Source organism: Lissotriton vulgaris, chromosome 3_1, assembly GCF_964263255.1.
Source record: "Lissotriton vulgaris chromosome 3_1, aLisVul1.2, whole genome shotgun sequence".
NCBI lineage: Eukaryota > Metazoa > Chordata > Amphibia > Caudata > Salamandridae > Lissotriton > Lissotriton vulgaris.
In genome coordinates this window covers 781,855,249-781,869,455 of record NC_141689.1, presented here as the reverse complement: position 1 = coordinate 781,869,455, position 14,207 = coordinate 781,855,249, and the positions used below count along the sequence as shown (strand labels likewise).

General features: G+C 44.9%; 2 pseudogenes; one reads left to right on the top strand and one right to left on the bottom strand.

Annotated features, from left to right (window-relative positions):
• Positions 1-237: 237 nt before the first annotated feature.
• On the bottom strand, positions 238-1,730 carry LOC147727028 (uncharacterized; annotated as a pseudogene).
• Positions 1,731-12,802: 11,072 nt separating this feature from the next.
• The window catches only part of LOC147727027 (uncharacterized), a 41,417-nt pseudogene continuing 40,012 nt past the window's right edge, over positions 12,803-14,207 (top strand).

Here is a 14,207-nt window from a genome sequence, read left to right as displayed (position 1 = left end):
ACTATTTATAGCTTGTTGCTGGGCAGACTTCAAGGGAGACTAGCGGAGAGGTAGGACTCACCTCATGACGGGCACATGGCAATATGTAGCAGACAAAATGGAGGACAGAATACAAGATATAGTCTGGCCATATCAAGAGTTTGAGCGGGAAAACGCACAAATAAATCACAATATCATGTCTTCAGCTAATGCTTAACATTATCGCTGTTTTATTTACAACAGACGACCCTTTCAGCATTAGCTGAAGACATTCGGTTTCCTTGGATAATCTAGATACTCATCGTTAATATTGATGCTCATCATTTCAGCTACCTCTCTAGTTATACTTTTCTGGTGGACAGACTCAGCAACAGCTCTTTTATTAGGTACACAAAAGTAAACACACAGAGAACATATCATTGGACTGCATTGAATGCATACACAACATGTAAAAATAATTGCAATAATTATACAGAGACCAGTGAGAACTTTCCAGCCCCATGTGGAGATCAGAGTCCAGAACCAACTCGAAAATGTCCAAGTCCCATTTTCGACATGTATATCAGCTGCGATCTTATGTAATTTATTGATGGCTTTGTACACAAAAGGAGTATGATCGGGGATAAACACGCAACGGCTACCTCCAATAATTCTACAAGCACCGCCTCTATCTGCTAACATCACGTCCAAAACCATTCGGTTCTGTAACGCAACAATTCTAGTAATTTGTAGCTCTTCGGTGAGATTGCCAAGAGCTGCGGCAGTTTGATTAGTTACGGCTTCTACTACTCTCGTTAATCGCCGTATCTTTCTACTATTCAGAGCAGCTCCAACAAAGAAAAACAATCCTAAATTGAAATCTATGTATTGTTGCAAACTAGTGTCTGTTTGGTCTACATCATCAATAGACAAGTCCGTTTGTATCTGTTTACAGTCACATTATTCAATAATTTCAAATCTTTATGGTACGATGCAGGTGCCAAGAATAGAGGTGGTAGTAAAAACGCTACATAACATACTCCAGACCATCCAGCTGGTAATCAGTAATAACCTCTATATCCACATACAAAGTAAGTGTTATGAGAGGCAAGAAATGTGCTATTATTCAGACCATCAATATTCAACACAATAATACAATCAATAACACCTACAGGGATATGACCTACACTCTGTACACATAAATCCGCTTGTGCTTGGGCCACTGAAATCACAAATTTTTCACTGCCAACAATGTCTCTAGTGTTCGTAAAAATATAAGGCGTTGAATCATTGTCCGATCGGTATTCTTTCCACTCCCATATAGTTCCGTTTGCTTGTGGATAGCCTTCTTTATCTTGATGGCATTCTTTATTCAGTCTGAAAAGCAATCTGCCCACTGTAGGCTTTCTCGTGGCGAAAAGCAAAGTGTACCATGCTCGACAAGAGCCATTATGAGAGAAAGGGAGAGGTATGAAAGGTGTTCCCCCCTTCTTCTGATGTGCTGGCATCATCCCACATATCCAACAGTTTGTGGCATTAGTAGCTACGTGGGTATGGTGTAGCATCTGAATGAAAGTGTTATTCAAATACGACTGTCGATGCTTCAACTCTTGATATGGGAGTGTATAAAAGAAATGCTCATCTGGGACTGGAGTGGAAACAACATACAGCCCCCGGGCAGGAATTTCATCCTCGACAAACCACGTGATTGTAGCAACAACTGCTACAGCAGCAATGAACCCTACAGCACAAAAAATCTTCTTCTTATCCATTCGAACAAATGTACAAACAGTATCTTCCTGAAAATAAAAGTGATGTCAGAACTCTTCCCCCTAGGCAGCCGTTGATTTCTTCACCAGCGGGCCAAGACGGGTGTCGCTACACTAATGCAGGGCTGATCCCCCCCTTGCCTCATCGGCTCTCCGTTTCACTGACCTAGGGACCGTTCTGACAACTTATTGCAGGCTCTTTCCTTGGTCGTAGATTATATCTTCTCGCTTCAGGGACTGTCGGGTCCGGAAAGAACTCCTCAGATTCGTCAGGTACCACAGCACGGCCTTTCTCCGCAGTAAGGATTTCTCGATGGTCGGTCAATAGAGCAGGCTCCACCAATCCGGGTTGCACCTTCCGGCAATGTACGGAATGGATCCAATTCTTTCGGTTGGTGACTCAGACAGCTGTTCTTGTGGCAAGGAGAACCTGATCGGGAAGGCACCACCTCGGCTCCAAACTGCTCGACATTTCAAAAGACTTTATGAGGACGAAATTGCCGGGCCGGAGATTATGGCCTGCCCCTGTGGACCGGTCAGGGAGTGCTTCTCGAACCTGTTGATGAATGGAAACCAAACTATCAGTTAATTGTGCCAAACAGTCATTCATCAAAACACAAGGTACATCATACACTGAGCTTGGCTTGGGCACTCCCCATATATTCATGGGACGTCCGAATACAATCCTGTAGGGTGTAAGGCCCTTCCGAGAGTGCGGTACTGATCTGATAGACAATAATGCTAAATGCAAGGCATCTGGCCAAGTCAAAGAAGTAGAAGCCTGTATCTTTGCAATTTTAAGCTTTAGAGTACCATTGTACTTTTCCACCAATCCTGCTGATTGCGGGTGGAACACTGCATGAAATTTTTGTTTTATTCCCAATCCTTTCAGGACATACTTAACAACGTCCGCTATAAAATGAGGCCCATTGTCACTCCACAACAATCTACAAACACCATATCGAGGAAAGAATTCCTTCAATAACACCTTTGCCGTAGTGATTGCAGTATTGTCCTTCGTAGGGTATGCTTCAATCCATTTACTGAACGCACAAACCACAACTAAGACGTATTTTAGATTATTGCAGCATTCCAGCTGAATATAATCCATTTGCAATACTTCAAAAGGTGCAGTAGGTGTTGCAAATCCTCCTGCTGGAGTTCGTGTCCCTTTTCCTGGATTGTACTTAAGACAAATCATGCAGGTCTGTACTACTCTTTTAGCCGTGCTAGCAATCTCTGGATGCTCCCAAACTTGCGTAAGCAATTTCACAATTGCCGAAGCTCCAACATGGGCTAGCCCATGTGCCATCTGAACGATAGGTTGTACAAAGGCTGTGGGTAACTTCCACTTATCCATCGGTTTATTTCTCCTGCAACCTTCATCATCCAACTCTCCATCCTTGGACCATTGCTCCCGTTCTTTGTCAGAAGCGGTCCTCTGAATCTCTAGCACCTCCTTCCTAGCATCGTGCCACCACTCGGCTTGTGACTTCACAACGTACATTGGAGTGGAGTCAGGCTGCATCACAGTTTCACGTGCTACTCGGTCTACAAAAGCATTTCCTTGTCCCACTTTATCTGTCACCTTCTTATGTGCGTTGCACTTCACTATGGCTATCTTCTTTGGATAAGTCAATGCAGTCAAAAGATTATGCACTAACTCTCCGTACATTATCTGTGCTCCATTTGATTTCATAAAACCCCTTTCCTTCCAGAGCAGGCCAAAATCATGCGCTACTCCAAAAGCATAGTGGCTGTCCGTATAGACATTCACACCTAATCCTTCACTAAGCTCACATGCTCGTGTCGACGCTATCAGTTCTGCTGCTTGAGCTGATTTCTGCGGAATGCGTGCTGTCTCCACTATTGTGTGTAGTGTAGTAATTGCATATGCTGCTGAGGTAGTCCCATATGGTAACTTCAGGAAAGATCCCTCCACCCACAGCTCTCCATCCACATCTGTAAAGGGCGTATCCTGCAAATCAATACGACCCTTTGTCTGTTCCTCAGTCACAAAGACACAGTCATGTGTTTCTTGCGCCTCAGGCTGAGTCGCCGGAAATGGCAACAACGTTGCTGGGTTTAGTGCTGCACATCTCTTTAGTGTAATATGAGGAGCCAACAGCGTTAGCTCGTATCCTGTTAGACGAGCACTAGTTAAATGCTGTATCTTTGTCTGATTCAAAAGAGCATCAACAGCATGGGTAACCAACACCAACAACTTATGAGATAGCACAATCCCCTCACTCTGGCGTATTGACACAGCTGTCGCTGCAACCGAGCGAAAACAACTAGGTAACACTCGAGCAACAGGATCAAGTCCTGCCGAGAAATATGCACAAGGGCGCTGTTTATCACCGTGCATCTGCACTAACACTGATAATGCGCATCCATCTCTCTCATGTACGTACAATGTAAAAGGCTTTGTGTAATCAGGGGTGCCTAACACTGGCGCTGAACAAAGGGCCTGTTGTAATTGCTGAAAGGCATTCTCACACTCATCTGTCCAGGGAAGGGGAATTGGAGTGTCTTTTCTCAAAAGCACTAACAATGGTTTAGCAATGTGTGAAAAACCCAGTATCCCCTGTCTGCAAAAGGAAGTGAGACCCAAAAATGCTCGTACATCTTTCTGCGTAGAGGGTGCTGGTGTGTCCAAAATTATTTGAATACGATCTGGTGTAAGTGCACGCCCCTCCTTATACAAAAGGTGACCTAAGTAGGTTACCTTTGGTCTACAATATTGCAATTTCTTCTTCGATACTTTGTGATTATGTGATGCCAGGAAAGCAAGCAAAGACAATGTACACTTCTCACATTGCTCAGGGGTATCAGCCGCCAACAAGATGTCATCGACATATTGTATAAGCGCCACACCTTCAGGTAGAATGAAAGAATCCAATTGTCGTTTGAGCGCTTAGCTATAAATGCTAGGACTCTCAGTATAGCCTTGAAGAACTCTACAAAATCTATACGATCGAAAGTGAATCTGACAAGATATCGGCTATCAGGATGAATAGGGTTTGAAAAGAAAGCGTTCTTCAAGTCGATAACGGAGAACGTGGTTGCAGTTGGTGGAACCAGAGTAAGAAGTGTCGTAATGTCAGAAACCACTGGGTATTGAGGTATCACTATCTTATTCACCTCCCCTAGCTCGATAATAAATCGATAGATCCTAGTGTCAGTATCTTTCTTCAAAATCGGTAGTATAGGAATATTACACACATTGTATGGAACCTCTTCTACTACCCCCACTTTAATGAGATCCTGCACGATCTGTGTAAGCGCCTCCGACCCCTCCTGTGAGATGCAATACTGAGGTAGGCGTGGTAACACAGCTCTCTCCTTTACACTGATGTGCACCGGGGGAATGACCATCTGTCCCACATCAGTATCCGAGGTAGCCCACAAAGTACAAGGTAAAGAGGCCAATGCAGTATCTTCTTTAATCGTACACACCCTCTCCATTGTCGGATAGTTGTCGTTCAAAATAACACGTACTCCTTCAGGGGAGCAACGTATTGTAGCCCGAAAATGCTTGAGCATATCCAAACCCACAATGTTATCAGGCGTGTTTGGGGAGAGCAAGAATGGACATGGTGCAACAAACTTATCTAAGTGAAGTGCAAGAGGTAGTGATAGTGGGCTAAGAGAAGGCGTTCCATCGAACCCTATAGATGTAATTGTTAAGCCAGACAGGGGAGCCCTCGGAACCAATTGTTCAGACAAATCGCTATGAGTAGCTCCTGTATCGACCAGAAACCGATCAGTAGAACCCAAAACATGTGCTGTAACATAAGGACCCCTCTGATCTACTGGCACTTCAACTGATTCCTTACCCCATCCTACGCAATCCCATGCATATTGTGAATTATGACATTCAGGGCGTGCGTAATCAGATATTTGGCATTGATTCTGTTGATCAAAGACATTAGACCCATCTTGTGGTCGCATATTAGAATCAAACCTAGCACGATCATTCGTGTTGCCTCTGGGGGCTGAAAAGCCCCCTCTATTTCTCATCGGTCCTTGACCACGCTCTTCCTGCTGTGCGCGCAACAATGGAAACTCCCTAGCCCAATGGCCCCTCTGCCTGCAATACTCACATTGATCCCTAGCCAAATCCGAACGATCAAAGGAAGAACCAGAAGAACCTCAACCACCCATTTCAGTACCTCTATGGGGCGGTCCGTACACTTGTGCTAACATAACCTTTGTTTTAAAATCCTTAGACTTCTTCTCTTCATTACCCTTCGCTTCTAATTCCTGACGCTCATAATACTGAGCCATCGTCAGGAGGGATGCCGGAGAAGAAGTCGTTCAGGAGCTTTCACTCGCTTTTAACTGAGCTGCCACTCCTGGCAATAAATTCGAAACATACTTATCAACAAAAAGATGTCGGCCCGTGTCATCCCTAAGCGACTGTCCGCTAAAACCATGAAAAGTTTCCTCGAATCGCGTAAAGAAGTCTGAAACTGATTCATCGACCTTCTGCTTACACGACGCTAACATAGTCCAATCAATCTTTTTGGGGGGATAATCGTTTTTAGTTTAGTCAAAATGGCAGCAGGAAGATCTAAAATCGACTGGGGTGGTTTTTGCGCAGGTTTCCTGTCTCTATCCTCATCCTCAAGATCCGCCCATTTTGCCTAAAGGATACAAGATCATCTACTTTCCGCACAGATCTCCACATATCGGGGGGTAATATAAGCCCTAAAAATAAATCAATATCAGCTAGTGTCATGGTACAAGAATTTAGGGCCCCCTCAACTTCCTCATAAAAGGCGGCAGGATTCTTTTGTGGATCAGGTAATGCAGCTTTTAATGCCATAACATCCGCTCTATTCCAAGGAGTATAAACCCAATTATAAATGAAATACCCTCTAGCATCAGGAGAAGTTTTATCCGAACTAGTACCCGCTCCTTTAGGGGGAACATACAAAGGCGCTGCCTCTCGCATCGGCTTAACATGCACTAGATCGGTCTTATCTGAATGAAGAATAGATGACTGCTTCCCGCCGCCGCTCGGATTCGTTTACTCCTCTTCTGCCTTCTTTTTGCGCGCTTCATCCCGTAGTCGCAAAATCTCATCCCGCAACGCAAACAGCCGTCGAACCGCGTCAGGCACCTGAGAAGGAAGAAAGAGACCTTTACGCAATTCTTTAGAATCAGCTACCACATCATCAGGTTCAAGAACTTCTGAATATTTCCGAAAAGATGTAACCACTTCATCAGAAAGAGTCTCGGTAAAATATAATTTCTCCCTATCCTGCCATCCTTCAAGAGACTGCATTAACTCAGGAAGAGAAACAGTAGCCTTGTTAACTCGATAAGCGATCTTTCGGAGGTCAGCCATACAATCGTTCGATAACATAGACCGCGTATCCACCTTATCTGGGGGTGATCCAGAATCCTCACCTCCCCCTCTCGGAGCAGACGGACCAGCGTAAGGAGGCGGAGAGCGATCTAATAATGAAAAATCATCATCATGTTTATTAAGGACGGGATAAAGAGGCTGCCGAACAGCATACTGGCCAGATATCTGCAATCGACGTTCCTTTTCCTGTTTCTCTTCTGAATCCTTTGCTTCACGCCTTTTCAACTCTTGCGCTCTCTCACATTCACTCTTTCGTTGTTCCTTCTCAATCAGCGCTTTCTCACATTTCTCGCGCTCACGCACTTCTTTCACCCACATAGGCACACATTCAAACATGTCTTGCCTCGCTCGTCGCTTACACATACACTGCTCCACATACTCAATTTTTCGCAAATCAAATGATCCATACAGAGGCCAACGTAACTCAGGATCCTTTTTTGTGTATTTTCTCCATAATGTGCTGTACATTATAGAGGAAAGATCAAACTTCAAATACATATCCCTGTTCGGCGTCCCCTTCGGGGGAGCCGGCTGTGATTCCTCAAGTCTTAACCGGTCACTTCCAAAACAACAGCACCACTTACGGAGTGCGCTAAAAACAGGCATGTCAAAAATAGTGCAAAATATGCAATATTATAATCAAAATGGCACTTAAAACTTTGCGCCGCTCAAATCCAAAGTTCAGGAGAAATATCTCCACATTGCCTGCCTATATGTGTTGCAACGCATATATCCCAAATCCAAAACCAAATATGACTAGTCACACTAAACAAATTAGTCACAGCAAGCGTATCCTAAAACTGCCTTGCCAACCCTGACTACCAAAAGCTCGCAGCAAGTACCGTACAACGGTTCTTACCAATCAAGAGCGTCCAGATTCCAACTGGCAAGTTCCAAATTCGCCCAAACGGCCACTGCACGGCAAACCGACAGAAGAGGTCTCAGTCGCGGACCGGCGCCACCCAGATGGTCAGATTGGAAGGGAAGGAAGAAAACCTCGGGATGCCAGGACTAAAGGCGCCGCTGGCAGTGATCACGTCCCCGGCAAGCTTCCAATCCTTTGTCACGACCAATCCTTCAAACATCCGAGTCGCCGATGAGCCTCACGTGTCGGGCGCCAATTGATGAGTACAGGCCTCAGCAAGGCCTGCGAGTGCAAAGGGTTCGCCCTTCTGTGCACGAAGTCCTCAGACTATGCAAAAAATTTGGCACGGAAACTGAAAATACAAAAACATAGTTTGATAAACCTTTAAAGGTGGTACTACAGCCCACACAACACTCTACAGTATTGTACAAGGTAGCACAAAGAACTCGAGTACACAGTCCCCTTTTATACACAAAGAAGGGCTCATAAGTAGGCGGGTACAACTCAAGACATGATTTACAACCATATATGGACATTTCTGAACATGGGTGGAGTTAACAGTTCTTAAAGCCCGCGGAAATGCACATTCCGATCTGAGCTAATCAAACACAGATGTGACTTTCACTGAGCATGCGCTAGACGCACAAAGGACTATTTATAGCTTGTTGCTGGGCAGACTTCAAGGGTGACTAGCGGAGAGGTAGGACTCGCCACATGACGGGCACATGGATGGCAATATGTAGCAGACAAAATGGAGGACAGAAAACAAGATGGAGCAGATATCAAGAGTTTGCGCGGGAAAATGCACAAATGAATCACGCTATCATGTCTTCAGCTAATGCTTAACATTATCGCTGTTTTATTTACAGCAACATACACATCCACTCACTTACTCATGCAGTTGCTCACACATCCACTCACTTACTCTTCGATATACTGATACATCTACTCACTCATCTATGAAGTCACTGAGACAAGTACATACTCACCCATACAACTTCTTTCACACTCACTTACTCACAGATACAGCCACTTACACACCCATTCACTCACCCATATAACTACTCCCATACTCACTCACTCACCCATACTCTCACTTACACCCATTCATGCAGCCATGCAATCAAGTATGTACCATGTCACTCACCCATATAGACATTTACGTACCTGATCAGTCACCCATTCAGCCACTCATGCACTCTCTCATTCACCATTTACAGCCACTGACACACCAGTACCCTCACCTATACAACCACTCATTCATCCTCTCATTTACTATAACACCCACTTAAACATCAACTCACTCACCCATACAGTTACTCACACAGCCACTCACTTACTCATACACCCACTGACAAACCTCGTCTCTCACATACACACTCACTCTTGTATACATCACTTACACACCCACTCACTCACCCATATAGAAACTCCCACAGCCACTTACCTTAGAATATATGTTTAACGCTCAGTACGCTTTAGAAAACACTCACAATCACTGGATGATGTCATCAGTGATGTTATCAGTGATGTCTCTGAGATGTCATCAGAGATGTCATTTGTGATATATATATATATATATATATATATATATATATATATATATATATATATATATATATGTGTGTGTGTAAACTCATTCCCCTGTACAGTCACTGACACAAGCACACACTCACCCATACAGCCACTCTCACAATCACTTACTCACACATACAGTCACGCATATGCTCCAACACTCACCTATAGTGCCTTTCACATATGCAGTTACACACACTCAGTCACCCATACAGCCCCTCACAGATGCACTCACTAACCCATACAGCCACTGACTTACCTATTCACTCATCCATGCAGGCAGTCACACACACCCTCATCCACCCACACAGATACTCATACAGCCATACAGGTACTCAGCCAACCAATCAATCATCCATACAGCCACTCACGTACCCACTCATCAACCCATATAGCCACTTAGACACCAACTGATAGACTGATGCAGACAGTCACACAAACCAGTCACTCACCAATACATTCACTGAGACACCTAATCACTCACTTATACCGTCAGTCATGCACCCACTTAATCATCCATACAGTGACGCATATACCCACTGATTCATTAATATACCTTGGTATATATATTTAACACTCATAAACCTTTTGAAAACACTCACAGTCACTGGATAATGTCATCAGTGATGTAATTTGAGATGTCATCAGTGATGTCACTGACAATGCCATGAGTGAAGCAATATGTGAGGTCATAAGCAGTGCATTACAGGAGTGCAATTTATAACTGTTGAAATTCTCTGGTTTTGTACGAATGAAACTTGAGCATAGCTCAGATGTTATAGCATAGCTATAACATCTGTGTAAACTTTGTGTTTTTCACTGAATTTCTATGTTTTTTCAAATTCCATTTCCTTACTATAACGACCCTGTAACCTTTGTTTTTTTCAGTGAATTTCTATTTTTTTTAACTAGTAGTCATGTTTTCAGAGTGATGGAGAAAGTGGGCTGGGCCTCCGACCAGCATTCAGGAATCCCGCTATGTAGAACTTCTTGGCCCCACGGTCCCTCAGGAGTAAAGTAGACTTCATCCCCCAATCAATAGTGCACCACGAGCCGCGTTTGCAAAGTGGTGAAGAAAGGGGGCGTAGCCTCTGAAGATCACTTAGAAATCCCTCTGTGTAGGACTTACTGGAGATAACAGGATGGGTAGTAGGCCCCCAAGGATGTCTGTGGGGGCCAACAACACCTCCTATTGCCTTCCGTAAGTCCCACACAGCAGGATTGCTGAGACCTGATAGGAGGCCACAACCTCTTTCTCCACCACTCTGCAAACGCACCTCCTGGTGCACGATTAGTAAAGGGATTAAGTCCCCTTGCCTATTGAGGGTCCCTGGGGGCCAACTACCCCTCCTGTTGCCTTCAGCAAGTCCCACACAGTATGCTTACTAAGAGGTTTTTGGTGGCAACACCCCCTTTCTCCAACTCTCTGCAAATACTCCTCCTGGCACACTACTAGTTTAAGGATGAAGTCCCGTTGGCTCTTGAGGGCCCTTGGGGCCAACTAGCCCTCCTGTTATCTCCAGTAAGACCCACACAGGTAGTTTGCTGAGAAGTCATCAGAGGCCATTCCCCATTTCTCCACCACTCTGCCAACACACCTTCTAGTGCATACCCATTGGGGGAAGAAGTCCACTTTACTCCTGAGGCCCTCAGGAGACAAGGGGACCACATCCTCCGACCAGCAGTTCACTGAGGCATCTTTGCAGAGTTGTAGAGACATGGGGTGTGGCCTCCGGCCAATTCCAATGTGTGAAGCTCAATGGAGGACACAGGAGGCCTTGTTGGCCCCTAAGGTTCCTCAGCACTGAAGGGGACTTCGTCCCCCAACCAGGAGAGCACCAGGAGACCCATTTTCAGAGTAGTGCAGATAGGGAGCGTGGCCTCTGGTGAGTTGTAATTTTTTTAAGGAATGTGAGCCGCCTGACCCCCTTCCCTGGACCATTTTGGGCCCTGGCCTTTTTTTAATAGAAAACGGGAGGGGGGACCCTATCCCAGGGGCCCAGCCTTTATTTAGTTTTTTTAATAATACACAGGTACGGGGCAGAGCTGCCCGCCTCCCTAGGACAATTTCAGCTCATTCCTGGTGCCAGACCTTTTCTTTTGTTTTTTCTCTTTAAAGGGAAGGGGCTGACCACCCCCTTTTTAGGGCCATTTTTGGCTATGGGCACCCTATTCCCCGGGGCCTGTCCACTTTGTTGAGGAGCAAGGGGATCAGGAATGTATATGCAGTCCCTGCTGGCTCCCCACCTCCTGCGGGAGCTGGCACTGCTTTTATACACAGGGAGCTGCTGACATGCAGCTCCCTGTGTGTAGAAGCATAGTGTGCTCCGTTTTGAGCAAGTGAGAGCAAAATGCTCTTGTTTGCTCAAAGCGGAGCACACTGTTTGCAGTGGCATGGCGGGAGCATCACTCCCGCCATTCCATAGCAAACTGCAATGTCCAGGCAGTGGGCACCCTGAACATGCAGTGCTCCTGAAGGGGGGACATGTGGCTCCCCTCCAAAGTTAACTAAGCCCCCAGGGAGGTGGTGGTCCCCGAGGGCTTGCAATGGACCCCCCTTCACTAATGTATTTGTGCCCAGGGGAGGTGGCGGTACGCGGGGCAGAAGGGGAGGTCCTACAGTCTCCCCGCATTACTTAATAAAACAGTGTGCCCCGGGGAGGTAGTGGTCCCGGTGGGCTCATGAGGACCCCGCTATTATTGAGCTTAGCATTGGGAGGTGGGGATACCCGAGGCAGAGAGGGTCCGTGAGGCCCCTCATATTGTTTTAATTAGCCGCAGGGAGGTGGTGGCTCATGGGACAGGGGGTCTGTGAGGCCCACCCCACATAATAGGACATTTTATTTTGCCCCGAGAAGGTGGCAGTCCTTGGGGCAGCAGGCGGGTCCAGTTTGCCCACCTGCATTCATTAAGAAAATAGCCCTGGTGAGATGGCTGTCCCCAGGGTTTTGATTAGCCCTAGGATGCTTGTTTCCAGTCCAGGGAGGACCTGGTTTGGCAGTTTGGTCTGGACTGTTCCCATGAGGCACAGGGTCAAGACTGATTTGCATATGGCCAGGTCTAAAGTGGGGTGGCATGGGGAGCAAAAGAATGATTGATTTAACCCAGGTCTCTTAACTGGGGGTGAATGCTTTGATTTGTTCTGCATTCCGTCCATCAATTGTGTCTTTTGCTTAAATAATGTAACAGTAGAAATTACTGCTATGGGTTCTGTGGTTTTACAAAACAGCATGGTCCTTGATATGCTACTTGCAGAACATGGAGGACTTTTGCATACTGAATGTTGAACTTTTATACCGGACAATTCCAAAAAACATACATGAGGCTATTGAGAACAAGCTTAACATAGCCCAACAGGTACATTCATTTGCCAATGAAGATATTTCCTCCCTTTGAGATCGTATTAACTCATTCTTCACTTACTAGGGTGGGAAATTATTGATGATAGTGTTTGTAATAGGGAGTATGAAACTAGGATGTTGCCTGTGTGTACAATGCTTGCCAATGTGCTGTGATATATGGGCTGCAACTTGCCGCCCTTCTCCCACACTTATGCATCAGGCAAATGCAGCAATGGATCAACAGTAGGAAGTCTTTATCTAATGCAAATGGATGAATAATTATTATTTACCAGCAAAAAATTGTGAATTCAACTGAAGACACACTGATGGTTTGGGTTGGATGATACTGAAATATTCAGAACTAATGTTCTAAGGGTCGATTGTGAAAAAAGTATTTTTCCCTATTAATCTGAAGATTAGTGTTTCCATTTGTATTCCCCCAAGGTAGTGAAATCACAAATGTTGGTGCCTTTCTATTTTGTTTCAAGTCAGCACATACAGACTTGTTTTTCACTGTGTCATCTCCACACCTTGTGTTGACCTACCTGCTCTTTGCACATCTAGGGCTTAGCAATATCCACTTGTAAGGTTTTTATTGTGATTGTTCGATTGTCTGTTTATGTATGCAAAGGAACAATCAATGCCCACTTGTAACGTTTATACTCGTTTGTACGACTGTCTGTCAGGAATAAGTCATACCCTTGCTACCTAATCAGGGATTGTTGCTTCAGTAAATATTTTGCACATCCCCAGCCCATGTAACATGTATACATTTTTTTGCAGATCTTTGTACGATGTCCTCTCTTGTCATAGCCCTTCTAGCGCTGTGAATATGTGCACCCGCATGAATATTATTAAATATGAGTTACTTTGGCAAACCTCTGACAACTGGCCTCTTTGTAAAAGTGGATTTGAACAATTACGTATACAATAAAACATAATTAGACTTTAAAATCACGTTAACATACTTTAGGAAATCCACCTTTGCTGTGTGGCCACCCCACTTTATTGCTTTTTGCTGAACCCTATTTTATTGCTGGATTTTAGACTGCACACTGGGGCACTACTGTCCAAAGCCCATTGTTTGTGCTCTGGTCCCTAAAGATGGAGAAACGCGCTAATCTCTGATTGGCATATTTAACCTTTCTATAAGGCCACAATATCTGCTGCAGGAGTAAACCAATGGCATGATAAGTTAATTATGATTAATCAAAAGGAGACTAGCTCATCTATTACGAAATTACCGAAAGTAAAGGACTCAAGTATGTTTCGTCAAGGGGTGGGAACACCTGGTAAGTGTGTTCATGAAGCCCTCACCCACC